The 13408-nt window shown below is 36.9% G+C and overlaps 2 pseudogenes; both read left to right on the top strand.

Annotated features, from left to right (window-relative positions):
* Positions 1-1281: 1281 nt before the first annotated feature.
* Positions 1282-1490, top strand: LOC122891952 (annotated as a pseudogene).
* A 2304-nt stretch (positions 1491-3794) lies between these two features.
* On the top strand, positions 3795-6958 carry LOC122891042 (annotated as a pseudogene).
* Positions 6959-13408: the final 6450 nt, after the last annotated feature.

Genomic DNA, 13408 nt, shown 5'->3' with positions numbered 1-13408 from the left:
TAGACAAACGGATAGGGAAGAAATAGAAAATGGAACAAACTGAGGGTTTTAGAGGAGAGGAGGGTGGGGGGATGGTGATGGGTATTAAGGAGGACAATGGGTGTTATACACAAACAGTGAATCATGGAACACTACATCAAAAACTAATGATGGTGACTAACACAACATAAAAGAAAGGAAGGGAGAAAGGAGGGAAGGAAGAAAGAAAGAGGAAGGGAGGGAGGAAAGAAGAGAGGAAGGAAGGAAGGGAGGGAGGAAGAAAGAAAGAAAGGGAGGGAGGAAGAAAGAAAGAAAATGGAATTCTATGCAGCCTTAAAAAGGATGAGATCCTGCCATATACAACAAAATGGATGGACCTGGATCGTAATATGCCTAGTGAATTAAGTCATACTGAGAAAGACATATATGGGATCTAAAAAACTCAAATGAATAAACAGAAAAGATGCAGAATTAGACCTATAAATACAGATAATAACCTGATGGCTGCCAGGGGAGTAGGAGTGAAGGGATGGGCAAAAACGTATGAAGGGGAGTGGAAGATATAGACTTCTAGCTATGGAAAAAATAAGTCATGGAAATAAAAGCCACAGCATAGGGAAAATGGAATTTTATGCATTGTATAGTTAAACATGAAAACTACAGGGACACCAAAGTGACTTGATCAGTTAAGCATCTGTCTTCACCTCAGATCATGATCTCAGGGTTTTGGGACTGAGACCTGCATTGGGTCCTTTCCCAGCAGGGAGTCTCCCTCCTTCTCTCCCTTTGCCCCTCCCTCCTGGCTTGTGCCCTCTCTCTCTCTCTCAAATAAATAAATAATCTTTTCTTTTTTAAGTGGTTTTAAAAAAACAGGGTAGCGACATTTGTGGTGAGCATAGCATAACATGTAGAGAAACTGAATGACTATGTTGTACACCTGAAACTAATGGAACATTGTGTTAACTCTACTCAACCAGAAAAAAACAATTAAATAAAATCAGAAATGAAAAAGGAGACATAACTGACACCACAACTATACAAATATTGTAAAAGATTACTGTGAACCATTATATGGCAATAATTGGAAACCAAAAAGAAATATATAAATTCATAGAAACATATAACCTATAAAGACTGAATCATGAAGAAATAGAAAATATGAACAGACCAATAATGAGTAAAGACACTGAATCATTAATCAAAAACCTCTCAATGACAAGAAGACCAGCACCAGATAATTATATTGATTGAATTCTACCAAACATTAAAGAAGCATTGGGAACATCACCTTTCAGCATTGTCATGTTTCTCCAGTATTGTCTCAATGAGCAGGGAGACCAAGTCTATACTCTGAAGAAGCTGACCCTATGGGACAACAGACCTGCTCCGCGCATCCTGCTCAGTTCTCCCCGGATGACAAATACTCTGGACACCGAATCACTCTCAAGAAATGCTTCAAGGTGCTCATGACCCAGCAACCGCGCCCAGTCCTCTGAGGGTCCCTTAAGCTTCACGTTTCTTCTGCTACCCCTCAGAGACTTTCCGAAACCAAGCTCTTCAAACTGTGAGCCTTGAAGCCTTCTTACCACCCTTGCTGTTTGGAATCCGGTTTCATCGTTTCCCTTGATCGTGCTTGTGCAGAGCAGTCATGGTAGCCTCCCTCTTAAGGGAACAAGTTTGAATTTTCTTTCCCTATTTTGAATCACTGCTAGGTTATTAAAATGATTTGAAAAAGCTAAAAAAAATATTAAAGAAACATTAACATCAATCCCTATCAAACTCTTCCAAAAAACTGAAGAGGAAGGAACACTCCCAAATTCATTTTACATGGCCAGCATTGTCCTGATACCAAAGCCAGATAAAGACACTACAAAGGAGGGGGGTTGTGAGAAGGGGTGTGGGGTTATGGACATTGGGGAGGGTATGTGCTTTAGTGAGTGCTGTGAAGTGTGTAAACCTGGTGATTCACAGACCTGTACCCCTGGGGATAAAAATATATGTTTATAAAAAATAAAAAATTATTAAAAAAAGACACTACAAGGAAAAACAAAACAAAACAAAAAAACACAGACCAATATCTTCTCTGAACATAGATGAAAAATTCACAATAAATATTAGCAAACAAAATTCAAATCACAATAAAAGTACCATACACTATGATCAGGCAGGATTCATCCTTGTGATACAGGGATGGTTCAATATATACAAATCAATAAAAAACATAATAATAATAATAATAATAATAAATAACATCTTTAATAGAATAAAAGATAAAAATCATATGATAATCTCAGTAGATTCATAAAAAGCAATTGACAGAATTCAACATCCATTAATGATAAACGCCCTCAACAAACTAGATAAAGAAACATACCTCAAAATAATAATAAAAGTCATACTGGATAAGCACCCATATTTCATACTGAATGACAAAAGCTTAACAGCTTTTCCTCTAATATCAGGAACAAGACAAGGATGCCTACTCTTACCACACCGACTCAGTGCAATCAGGCAAGGAAAAAAAAAAAAACTAAAAGTTTCTAAATCAGAAAGGAAAAAGTAAGTTCTGTCTATTTGCATAAAACATGATTTTATATATGGAAAATCCTAAACATTCCACCAAAAAACTGTTAGATGTAATTAACAAATTCAGGAAAGTTGCAGGATACAATATCAACATACTGGTATCAGTAGTGTTTCTATACAATAACAACAAATTACCTGAAAAAGAAATTAAAAATCCATTAACAATAACATCAAACACAATAAAATTCTTAGAAATATATTTAACTAAGGAGGTGAAAAGATTGTGAATAGCCAAAGCAATCCTGAGAAAGAACAAAGCTGGAGACATCATACTTTCTGATTATAAACTATATGTAGTAATAGAGCTATAGTAATCACACAGTGTAGTATTGTTCATAAAAACAGGCATTTAAATGAACAGAAAAGAGATCCTAGAAATAAACCCATACAGTTAAAGTCAACTAACTTTTGACAAAACATCAAGAATATAAAATAGGGAAAAATGGTCTCTTCAAAAAATGATACTGGGGAAACTACATATCCATATGCAAAAGAATGAAACTAGACTCCTTTCATCATACACAAAAATCAATTCAAAATATATTGAGGACTTGAAGGTAAGACCTTAAACAACAAAATTCGTGGAAGAAAATATAAGAAGTAAGCTCTTTAATGTCTTGGCAATGACTTTTTTTTTTTTTACCAAAAACAAAGGCAATGAGTGAAAAATACATGTATGGGACGGCATCACACTAAAAAACTCTGTGCAAGGGTGCCTTGCTGGCTTGGTCAGTAGAGCATGCAACTCTTGATCTTGGGGTTGTAGGTTTGAGCCCCATTTTGGGTATAGAGATTACTTTTAAAAATCTTTTCTAAAAAATTAAAAAAGAAAAAGCTCTCTGCGGCAGAGAAAACCACAACAAAAGCAAAAGGCAAGCTATGAAACAAGACAAGGATGTCCAGTCACCACCTTTAGTCTTCATATTCCTGGAAGTTCTACCCACAGCAATCAGACAACAAAAACATATAAAAGGTATCCAAATTGGTAAGGGAAAAGTAAAACATTCACTATTTGGAGATGACATGATACTGTATGTAGAAAACCAAAAAGACTCCCCACAAAGCTGCTAGCACTGATAAACAAATTCAGTAAAGTTGCAGGATACAAAATTAATGCACAATAATCTGTTGTATCTCTATATACCAAAAAAGAAGCAACAGAAAGAGAAATATTAAAAAATCCCATTTACAAATGCAATGAAATTGATGGATTGGATGGAATTGGATGAATTGATGGAATTGATGAAGAAATTGTGCTAGAGCCCCGAAAAAGTGACTTTTTTTATAAATAAAAAGGTCCGAGATGTGGGATGTGGACTCAGACATACTGTATTTGTTCTGGATGATGGAACAGTGTATACATGTGGATGTAATGATCTAGGACAGCTAGGTCATGAAAAATCCAGAAAGAAATCAGAGCAGGTTGTTGCCCAGGATGCCCAAAATATCGTAGCTGTTTCATGTGGAGAAGCTCATACATTAGCACTAAATGACAAGGGCCAGGTGTATGCGTGGGGTCTCGATTCTGATGGACAGCTTGGCCTGCTAAGATCAGAGGAATGTATCAGAGTACCCAGAAATATTAAAAGTTTATCAGATATCCAGGTAGTACAATTTGCTTGCGGTTACTATCATTCACTTGCACTTTCTAAAGCAAGTGAAGTCTTCAGTTGGGGACAAAATAAATATGGCCAGTTGGGTTTAGGCATTGACTGTAAAAAGCAAGCTTTGCCACAGCTGATTAAGTCTTTGCTTGGAATCCCTTTCATGCAAGTTGCAGCAGGAGGAGCCCATAGTTTTGTACTCACCCTTTCTGGAGCTATTTTTGGATGGGGACGCAACAAATTTGGTCAACTAGGTCTTAATGATGAAAATGATAGGTATGTTCCTAATTTACTAAAGTCACTAAGAACTCAGAAAATAGTTTATGTTTGTTGTGGAGAAGATCATTCTGCTGCACTAACCAAGGAAGGTGGAGTGTTTACTTTTGGAGCTGGAGGGTATGGTCAATTGGGTCATAACTCTACCAGTCATGAAATAAACCCAAGGAAAGTTTTTGAACTTATGGGAAGCATTGTCACTCAGATTGCTTGTGGAAGGCAGCACACTTCTGCTTTTGTTCCTTCATCAGGACGAATTTATTCTTTTGGACTTGGTGGTAATGGGCAGCTAGGAACTGGTTCAACAAGCAACAGGGAAAGTCCTTTCACTGTGAAAGGAAATTGGTTCCCTTATAATGGGTAGTGTCCACCAGATACTGATTCTGAAGAATATTTCTGTGTAAAAAGAATTTTCTCAGGGGGCGATCAAAGCTTTTCACATTACTCTAATCGCCAGAACTGTGGGCCACCAGATGACTTTAGATGTCCTGATCCTTCAAAACAGATCTGGACTGTGAATGAAGCTCTTATTCAAAAATGGCTGAGCTACCCCTCTGGAAGGTTGCCTGTGGAGATAGCCAATGAAATAGATGGAACATTTTCTTCCTCTGGTTGTCTAAATGGAAGTTTTCTAGCTGTTAGGGTGTATTATTTTTTTCTCTCCCTCTCTTTTTTTTTTTGTTTCTCTTTTATAGCAATGATGATCACTATAGAACAGGTACCAAATTTTCGGGGGTTGATATGAATGCTGCTAGGCTTTTATTCCACAAACTTATACAACCTGATCATCCTCAGATATCTCAGCAGGTGGCAGCTAGTTTGGAGAAGAATCTTATTCCTAAACTGACTAGCTCCTTACCTGATGTTGAAGCATTGAGGTTTTATCTTATTCTACCAGAATGCCCCCTGATGAGTGATTCCAACAATTTCACAACAATAGCAATTCCCTTTGGTACAGCTCTTGTGAACCTAGAAAAGGCACCACTGAATGTATTCGAAAACTGGTGGTCAGTACTTGAACCTCCGCTATTCCTCAAGATTGTAGAACTTTTTAAGGAAGTCGTGGTACATCTTTTGAAACTCTACAAGATCGGCATCCCCCCTTCTGAAAGAAGAATTTTCAACAGTTTTATTCATACTGCATTAAAGGTTTTAGAAATATTGCATAGGGTAAATGAGAAATCGGGACAGATTATACAGTATGATAAATTTTACATAAATGAAGTAAAAGAATTAATAGACATAAGGAATGATTATATCAACTGGGTCCAACAGCAGGCCTATGGAATGTTGGCAGATATCCCTGTTACAATCTGCACATACCCATTTGTATTTGATGCCCAAGCAAAAACTACTCTGTTACAAACAGATGCAGTGTTACAGATGCAGATGGCTATTGACCAGGCCCACAGACAGAATGTCTCCTCTCTTTTTCTCCCAGTGATTGAATCTGTGAATCCTTGCTTAATTCTGGTCCTGCGTAGAGAAAATATTGTAGGAGATGCAATGGAAGTCTTAGGAAAACAAAGAATATAGACTACAAAAAGCCACTCAAGGTTATATTTGTTAGAGAAGATGCTGTTGATGCAGGAGGAGTACGCAAAGAATTTTTCTTGCTCATCATGAGGGAATTGTTGGATCCTAAGTATGGCATGTTTAGGTATTATGAAGATTCCAGGCTCATTTGGTTTTCTGATAAGACATTTGAAGACAGTGATTTGTTCCACTTGATTGGTGTTATCTGTGGATTAGCAATTTATAATTTTACTATTGTGGACCTCCATTTTCCTTTGGCTTTGTATAAGAAACTGCTAAAAAAGAAGCCATCCTTGGATGATTTGAAGGAACTAGTACCTGATGTTGGAAGAAGCATGCAGCAGTTACTGGATTACCCAGAAGACGATGTTAAGGAAACATTTTGTCTTAATTTTACGATCACAGTTGAAAACTTTGGTGCAACAGAAGTGAAAGAGCTGGTTCTAAATGGTGCAGACACAGCTGTTAACAAACAAAATCGGCAGGAGTTTGTTGATGCTTATGTGGATTACATATTCAATAAATCAGTGGCTTCCTTGTTTGATGCTTTTCATGCGGGCTTTCATAAGGTCTGTGGAGGAAAAGTTCTTCAACTCTTCCAGCCAAATGAACTACAAGCAATGGTTATTGGAAATACAAATTATGATTGGAAGGAACTGGAAAAGAATACAGAATACAAAGGGCAGTATTGGGCAGAACATCCAACGATAAAAATTTTGGGGGAAGTATTTCATGAATTACCACTGGAAAAGAAAAAACAATTTCTGTTATTTTTGACAGGTAGTGATCACATTCCTATTCTTGGTATGAAGAGTCTAAAACTAGTCATCCAGTCAACAGGAGGTGGCGAGGAATATCTCCCAGTTTCTCATACCTGTTTTAATCTTCTGGATCTTCCAAAGTACAAAGATAAAGAAACTCTACGCTCTAAACTGATTCAAGCAATCGATCATAATGAAGGCTTCAGTTTAATATAACTTTGGAAATACTAACTAATCAGTTTATTGCAAAAGCATTAAACTAATTATTTGTGTTTTTCTTGTGGTGATGAATTCAGCAAGGTGACAGAGGTACTGTTATAATTCTTACTTGCAAAATGTTCAATGCTCTGAGTATTCATGAAAGCAAAAAATATTAAAGGAAAATAAACAAACTGTGTTAATATTAAGCTTATTGTACAGAACCATGGATTTTTTTTGCCATCTTCCAATAAACATACAAGCATTGTGAATACAAAAAAAAAGGCAACCTATGAAATGGGGAGAAAATATTTCCAAACCATAATCAGTAAGTTGTTAATATCTAAAATATACAAGGAACTCATGCAATTCAATAGATAGCTAGATAACCTAATTGAAATCTGGTCAAAAGACCTGAACATTTTTCCAAGATAAAAACACATACATGAAAACATGTTCAACATCACTAATCACCAGGGCAATGAAATCAAAACTATAGTGAGAAATAACTTTATACTTGCTAGAATGTCTAGTACCAAAACAAAAACAAAAAACAAAACCAAAAAACAAAAAACCCCCAAGAGGTACAAAATGCTGCTGAGAATGTGGAGGAAAGAAACCCTAATTCATTGTTGGTGGGAATGTAAACTGTTACAGTTACCACTGAAAAACGTACAGAGGTTCTTGAATACTGTTTTTCTGAAAATAAATAAATTGAAAAAAAAAAACAGAACTACCATAGGATCCGTGAGTCCCACGTCTGCTATATGTACGCAAAGAAAATTCAATTATCTCAAAAAGATATCTATTCTCCTATATTCACAGCAGTATTCACAACAGCAGTATTCACAACAGCCAAGATATAGGAAAAAGCCTGTTTTCATTAATGGATGAATGGATAAGGAAATCCTACCATTTGCAAGAACATGAATAGACTCGAAGGCATTATGCTAAATAAAGCAAGTGAGAGAAAGACAAATACTGCGTGATACCATGTATATGTGGAACCTACAAAAGTTTTTTTTAAAGTTGAGCTCATATAAAAAGAGCAGAATGGTGGTTGAAGGGGCTGGAGAGTGGGGAAAATGTGTAGAGGTTTGAGAGAAGGACATAAGCTTTTAGTTATAACATGAATGCGTTTTGAAGATCTAATGTGTAACATGGTGACTATAGTTGATAATTCTGTGTTGTATAATTGAAATTTGCTAAGAAACTAAAACAACTGCTCTCACTAAATAAATAAATAAGTAAATATGTGGGGGGGGGGCAGAATGCATTAATTAGATTGTGAGAATCCTTTCAAAATGTATACATATATCAACCTGTCACACTGCACATTTTATTTTTTTTAGAGTTTTTGTTTGAATTCTAGTCAGTTAACATGCAGTGCAATATTGATTTCAGGAGTAGAATTCAGTGATTTACACTTACATAAAACACCCAGTGCTCATCACAACAAGTGCTCTCTTTAACACCCACCATCTGTCTAGCCCATCTCCTACGCACCTCCCTCCATCACCACTGCGTTTGTTCTCTATAGTTAAGAGTCTCTTATGGTTTGACATGCACCTGGGTGGCTCAGTTGGTTAAGCAAATGCCTTCAGCTCCAGTCATGATCTCAGGGTCCTGGGATGGAGCCCCACATTGGGCTCCATGCCCAGCAGGGAGCCTGCTTCTCCTGGTCCCCTTGCTCCTTCCCCCTGCTCATGCTCTGTCTCTCTCTCTCAAAAAAATAAATAAAAACTTTAAAAAAAAATAGAGTCTCTTATGGTTTGGTTCCCTCTCTTCTTTCCCCTCCCATATGTTCATCTGTTTTGTTTCCTAAATTCCACATATGAGTGAAATCATACGGTATGTCTTTTTCTGACTGACTTATTTTGCTTAGCATAATACACTCTAGTTCCAACCACATCTGTGCAAATGGTAAGATTTTATTCTATTTGATGGCTGAGTAATATTCCATTATACATATATACTACATCTTTATCCATTCATCAGGCAATGGACATTTGGGTTCTTTCCATAGTTTGACTATTGTAGATAAAGCTGCTATAAACATCAGGAGAACTATACCTCTTTGAATCTGTAGTTTTGTATCCTTTGGGTAAATAACAAGTAGTACAATTGCTAGATCATAGGGTAGCTCTATTTTTAACTTTCTGAAGAAACTCCATACTGTTTTCCAGAGTAGCTGCACCAGTTTTCATTCCCACCAAAAGTGCAAGGGGTTCCCCCATTCTCCGCATCCTTGCCAACACCTGTTATATTGTCCATTGTTAATTTTAGCCATTCTGGCAGGCATGAGGTGGTATCTCAATATGTTTTTTTTTTTTAGGTTTTTTTTTCAATTTATTTATTTTCAGAAAAACATTATTCATTATTTTTTCACCACACCCAGTGCTCCATGCAAGCCGTGCCCTCTATAATACCCACCACCTGGCACCCCAACCTCCCACCCCCCTGCCACTTCAACCCCCTCAGATTGTTTTTCAGAGTCCATAGTCTCTCATGGTTCTCCTCCCCTTCCAGTTTACCCAAATTCCCTACTCCTATGGAGTATTATGCCTCCATCAGAAAGGATGAATACCCAACTTTTGTAGCAACATGGACGGGACTGGAATAGATTATGCTGAGTGAAATAAGTCAAGCAGAGAGAGTCAATTATCAATATGGTTTTGATTCACAATTCCCTGATGGAGAATGATCTTGAATCTCTTTTCATGTGTCTGTTAGTCATCCAGATGTCTTCTTTGTAAAGATGTCTATTCATATCTTCCTCCCATTTCTTAGCTGGATTATTTGTTTTCTGGGTGTTGAGTTTGGTAAGTTCCTTATTGATTTTAGATAATACCCCTGTATCAGATATGCCATTTGCAAATATCTTCTCCCATTCCATAGGCTGCCTTTTAGTTTCATTGTTTCCTTCACTGTGCACAAGCTTTTTATCTTGATGAAGTCCCAATAGTTCATTTTTGGTTTTGTTTACCTTGCCTCTGGTGCCAAGGTCAAAGAGGTTCCCGCCTATGTTCTCCTCCAGGAGTTTGATGGTTTCCTATTTCACATTTCAGTCCTTCAACCATTTTGAATTAACTTTTATGTATGTGTAAGAAAGTGCTCAGTTTCATTCTTCTGCATGTTGTTATCCAGTTTTTCCAAACCATTTGTTGAATATCCATTGGATATTCTTTCTGGCATTATTTAAGATTAGTTCACCATGTAGTTGTGGATCCATTTCCAGGTTATCTCTTCTGTTCTATTGATCTACATATCTGTTTTTGTGCCAGTAGTATACGGTATTGATGACTACAGCTCTGTAATATAGCTTGATATCTAGAATCACAATGCCTTCAGCTTTGCTTTTCCTTGTTCGGGAGTGCTTTGGCTACTCAAGGTCTTTTGTGGTTTCATAGGAATTTTAGGATTATTTGTTCTAGTTCTATGAAAAACACAGGTGGTATTTTGATAGGGATTGTGTTAAATGTGTAGATTGCTTTTGGTAGCATAGACATTTTAACAACATTGGTTCCAATCCATGAGCCTGGAATGTTTTTCCAATTCTTTTTGTCTTCTTCAATTTCATTCATAAGTGTTCTGTAGTTTTCTGTATACAGTCTGTAGTTTTCTGTATACAGTCTGTACTTTTCTGAATACAGACCTTTTACCTCTTTGTTTAGGTTTATTTCTAAGTATCTATTTTTTATGCAATTGCAAATGGTATCAATTCTTGATTAAATGGTATTAATTACTTTTTCTGCTGCTTTACTGGTGTATAGAAATACAACAGATTTCTGTATATTGATTTTATGTCCTGTGACTTTGCTGAATTCATGTATTAGTTATAGCAACTATTTGGTGGAGTCCTTCAGGTTTTCTTTTTTTTTTTTAAGATTTTATTTACTTATTTGACAGACAGAGATCACAAGTAGACAGAGAGGAAGGCAGAGAGAGAGGAGGAAGCAAGCTCCCTGCTGAGCAGAGAGCCTGATGTGGGGCTCGATCCCAGGACTCTGGGATCATGACCTGAGCCAAGGGCAGAGGCTTTAACCCACTGAGCCACACAGGCGCCCCTCTTTCAGGTTTTCTACATAGGGTATCATGTCATCTGCAAATAGTGAAAGCTTGATTTCTTCCTTGACAATTTGGATGCATTTTATTTCTTTTTGTTGTCTGATTGCTGAGGCTAAGACTGCCAGTACTATGTTAAATAGTAATGGTGAGAGTGGATATCCATCTTGTTCCGACCATAGGGGGAAAGCTCTCAGTTTTTCCCAATTCAGGATGATATTAGCTGAGGGTCTTTCTTATATAACTTTTATGATATTGTGGTATGATCCATCTATCTCTACTTCATTGAGGGTTGTTATCAAGAACAGATGATGTATTTTGTCAAGTGTTTTTTTCTGCCTCCATTTAGAGAATCATGTGGTTCTTATCCTTTTATTAATGTGGTGTATTATATTGATTGGTGAATATTGAACCATTCCTGCAACACAGGAATAAACCCACTTGATCTGGTGAACACTTCTTTTAATGTATTATTCAATTTGATTTGCTAGTCATGTTCATCAGAGACACTGGCCTGTAGTTCTCCTTTTTAGTGGGGTGTTTGGCTTTCACATTGTACATTTTAAAGCTAAAAAATTTTTTAAAAAAAGAACAAAAATGTAGTCATTCCTATTGTCTGTTTAGTGGTCCCTACCCTTAACCTTTATTTCTTTTTAAAAGCAGATCCCCAGGTGCCTGGGTGGCTCAGTCTTGAGCATCTGCCTTCAGCTCAGGTCATGATCCCAGGGTCCTGGGATCAAGTCCCGCAACCGGCTCCGCACTCTGCAGGAAGCCCACTTCTCCTTCTCCCCCTCCCCCTGCTTGTGTTCCCTCTCTCACTGTCTATCAAATAAATATATAAAATCTTTGAAAAAAAACCCTGTTAATGAATTTAAATAACCATATTCTCAAATAATTAAAAACTAATTATTTTAATAGATTTTTTTAAGACCCAAAGAAAGTGTATTTAAAAATACAATTACCCCAATTTAAATTCCTATGGATAGGTCAGACAGCAGCCTGGATACATCAGAGGTGACAACTAGGAAAATAGAAGAAATAATTGAGAATATAAGGAGAAAGACCAAAAAACAACCATGGAAATATGAAAAAGAGGTTAAGAGATATGAAGTTTAGATTAAGTCTAAATATCTTTTGAGACACCAAATCATAGATTCAAAAAGTCAAATGAAATTTATTATGTTGTTAGACAGGATATAGTACATCCTAAGTTTTTGTTGTACTGTTCAATGATTTATTAGTTGCACATAATAGCCAGTGCTTATCCCAACACATGCCCGCCTTAATACCCATCACCCAATTACTCCCTCGTTTTTTTCCCAGAGTCCAGAGTCTCTCATGGTTTGTCTCCCTCTCTGATTTCATCCCATTCCGTTTTCCCTCCCTTCCCTGTGGTCCTCAACTCTATTCTTTATCTTCCACATTTGAGTGAAACCATATGGTAATTGTCTTTCTCTGCCTGACTGATTCCACTTAGCACAATCCCCTCCAGTTCCATGTCAATGCAATAGTGGGTATTCATCTTTTCTGATGGCTGAGTAATATTCCATTGTATATATAAACCACATCTTTATCCATTCATCTGTTGAAGGGCATCACGGTTCCTTCCACTGTTTGGCTCTTATGGACATTGCAGTTATGAACATTGGGGTGCTGTGCCCCTTCTTTTTACTACATCCTTATCTTTGGGGTAAAGACCTGGTGGTACAATTGGTGGGTCACAGGGTAGCTCTACTTTGAACATCTTGAGAAACCTCCACACAGTTTTCCAGAGTAGCTGTACCAGCTTGCATTTCCACCAACAGCACAAGAGGACTCCCCTTTCTCCATAAACTCACCAACACTTGTTTCCTATCTTGTAAATTCTGGCCATTCTAACCGGTGTAAGGTGGCATCTCATTGTGGTTTTGATTTGAATTTCCCTGATGGCTAGTGAAGTTGAATATTTTTTCATGTGTCTGTTAGCCATTTGGATGTCTTCTTTGCAGAAGTGTCTGTTCATGTCTTCTGCTCATTTCTTGACTGGATTGTTTGGTTTTTGGGTGTTGAATTTGAGAAGTTCTTTATAGATCTAGGATATCAGCCCTTAATCCAAAATATCATTTGCAGAGATCTACTCCCATTCTGTGGATTTTCCCCTTAAGTAAAATCTTTAAAGTAACCAAAAATTGTGGGGAAAAGGAGCAGAATGGGCAATAGATTATGTTCAAAGGAGAAACAGGTAGACACCTGATTTCTAAAGAGCAATTATGAAAGACAAAGGGCAGTGGAATGACATTTTCTGTATGATTAAAGAAAATAACTATTCACCTAGGATATTCTATGCAGTGAAAATGTATATTGAAAGTAAGAGGAAATAAAGACATTTACTTATTTTTAAAAAATTTTTATTCATTTGTAAGA

The sequence above is a fragment of the Neovison vison genome, chromosome 12, assembly GCF_020171115.1.
Source record: "Neovison vison isolate M4711 chromosome 12, ASM_NN_V1, whole genome shotgun sequence".
Lineage (NCBI taxonomy): Eukaryota > Metazoa > Chordata > Mammalia > Carnivora > Mustelidae > Neogale > Neogale vison.
This window is presented reverse-complemented; position numbering and strand designations above follow the sequence as displayed.